General features: G+C 41.2%; 1 protein-coding gene across 3 annotated transcripts in view; it reads left to right on the plus strand.

Annotated features, from left to right (window-relative positions):
- pak5 (p21 protein (Cdc42/Rac)-activated kinase 5) overlaps positions 1 to 2,500 on the plus strand; it is an 88,972-nt gene that overhangs the window by 38,511 nt on the left and 47,961 nt on the right. The window lies entirely within an intron of this gene.

Here is a 2,500-nt window from a genome sequence, read left to right on the forward strand (position 1 = left end):
TTTGCGAATTCATTTCCTTTTGTGCCTGGATTAGTTCAGGTGTTGATAAATAGAAGGGCCTATTAGCTGGAGCCTTTTCCCCTTGGCTCTAGACTGGATCCTTTTCTCCATCACTGAATGACAGGGGGGCTCTGTACTAGAGGGGGGATACAGGACCCATCGGGTCGGATTTGGACAAAAATGTAGAAATGATGCTCGGGTTCAGGTCAGGTTCGGTCACTTTTATGCTTTTATTGTGTAAAAGTTAATAACAATGAGGGACTTAGCTACTGACTGTGTTTGGCTTTTTCCCATTCAGTGCTGGGATTCATTTGTTTGTGGATTCAACACGCTTTTCAAGTAAAATATTCACATAGGTAAAGGATGTAGGATGACAAACAAAATGCACCATCTGTTAAGAATCAATTTTTATTTGATATGCCGGGTTTCAACGTTATAACGAACGCCGGCCGATACTGAAGATTCACTATGTATTAAAATACTTTTGTTGGTGTCTTCTATTGTGGAAGTCACTTGGCTGAGTTACTCTTAAGTTACACAAACAATGTGTTGTCTGGGTAAACAGACAAGCAGTAACCATGGTAACCTTGGTAGGGTGACACAAACTCAGAGCATCAGGGTTGGGTTTGGACATGAAACACAGAATGCTTCTCAGGTTCGGGTCGGGCTTGAACATGAAAAAACAGAAGGCCTGTCGGGCTTGGACTGGGCTTGGCTGGGGCACCACTCTCTCGGACTCGGGTCAGAAATATGCTGCCCGAGCTGCCCTCTAGTCTGAACCCAGCGTGACTCGCTGTCTGAATCAAATATGAAATGAATGAATCTCTATTATTTTGCAAAATGGTTTATGTATGAATGAATGATGTAATGAGTAAGTAAGTGAGTGAGTAAATAAGTGGTTAAATATAGGGGAACATTTAATGAGAAAGTGAGTGTGAGTAAATACATGGTTAAATATAGGGGAACATTTAATGAGAAAGTGAGTGTGAGTAAATACATGGTTAAATATAGGGGAACATTTAATGAGAAAGTGAGTGTGAGTAAATACATGGTTAAATATAGGGGAACATTTAATGAGAAAGTGAGTGAGTGAATACATTTGAAAGAATAAGTGGGTAGGTCAATGGAAAAAATGAATGGCAAATGGATGAATACATCTGTTCATATTGAAATAATGAATGAACGAATGAATGAGGGTTTCAGTTAGTCAGTGGCTAGACAAGTACATCTTTGTACACTGAATGAATGCATTAAAGAATCAAAGCAAGACATATTCTATGAATGATTGAGTGGGTAAGTATGAGGAAATTCATACATTGATGAATTAATCAATCAATGAACAATTAAATGGACAAAAAAATAAATGAACAAACAAACACACAAATGAGTTAATAAATAAATGAATGAAATAATGAATGTGTTTGATAAGAAGGAAGTGCAGATTAGACTTGCTGCGGTTTTGTCCCTCGTCTCACCCAGTCTCTCATCCCTTTCTCTCCTGATTCTCACCCAGTCTCATCTCTTTCTCTCTGTAATTCTCACCCAGTCTCATCCCTTCCCTTTATCTTCCTCTCCTGCAGTGGGGGATCAGATTCCTCTCATTAGTTGAGTTCCTCCCTCTGGGAAAACAGTCCTGCTAATTAGCAAACGCAACGGTGCACTTCCCACATTTTCACGTTCTGCACCTTCAGTGGCCAAGTCTGTGTGTGTGTGGGTGTGTGTGTGTAGTTGTGGTCGAGTGAATGTGGTGCATTTGTGTATGCTAACACTATCACTCATAGTTTGAGGGCGAAAATGCTTGACGGAAACTAAAGACACATGCACATGCACAAAACCGAGAGCTTGAGAAAGTGGCCGAGTTTCCACTGCTAAACTAGGGGCCATTGTAGTTTTAGTCCACTGCTAAACTAGGGGCCATTGTAGTTTTAGTCCACTGCTAAACTAGGGGCCATTGTAGTTTTAGTCCACTGCTAAACTAGGGGCCATTGTAGTTTTAGTCCACTGCTAAACTAGGGGCCCATTGTAGTTTTAGTCCACTGCTAAACTAGGGGCCATTGTAGTTTTAACGTTGACCAGGGGCCTATCCCAAGTACCACCTAATAGAAGAGCCCTATGGCTTCATTCCCCTAGCAAAAGAAAGCCAAGGGCTCATCGTTTAGGAGGTGTACCACTTACTCTGAGTTAACTGAGTTAACCCATGTACTTGAAATGCTCCCTACATGCGACTATGTGCTATTGTGTACACCGATTGTTTACATTTACATTTACATTGTCTATTTATTTAGCAGACATGTTGTCATGTAGACATGTTGTGTCTGTAATCAAGTCTGTGAGTACTCAAGGCTGTCCATGTTGTAGATGACCAGATTCCTCTCTATGGAAAACAGGCGTGCCCCTGACCCTGCCTGATGGGTTTAATATATGTTTGGCCACTGGTGGAAATTTTGGCGCTGTTCTAGGTTTGACTCTTTCCATTTCATGTTGCGGCTCAGGAACTTCG

This window comes from Clupea harengus, chromosome 15, assembly GCF_900700415.2.
Source record: "Clupea harengus chromosome 15, Ch_v2.0.2, whole genome shotgun sequence".
Taxonomy (NCBI): domain Eukaryota; kingdom Metazoa; phylum Chordata; class Actinopteri; order Clupeiformes; family Clupeidae; genus Clupea; species Clupea harengus.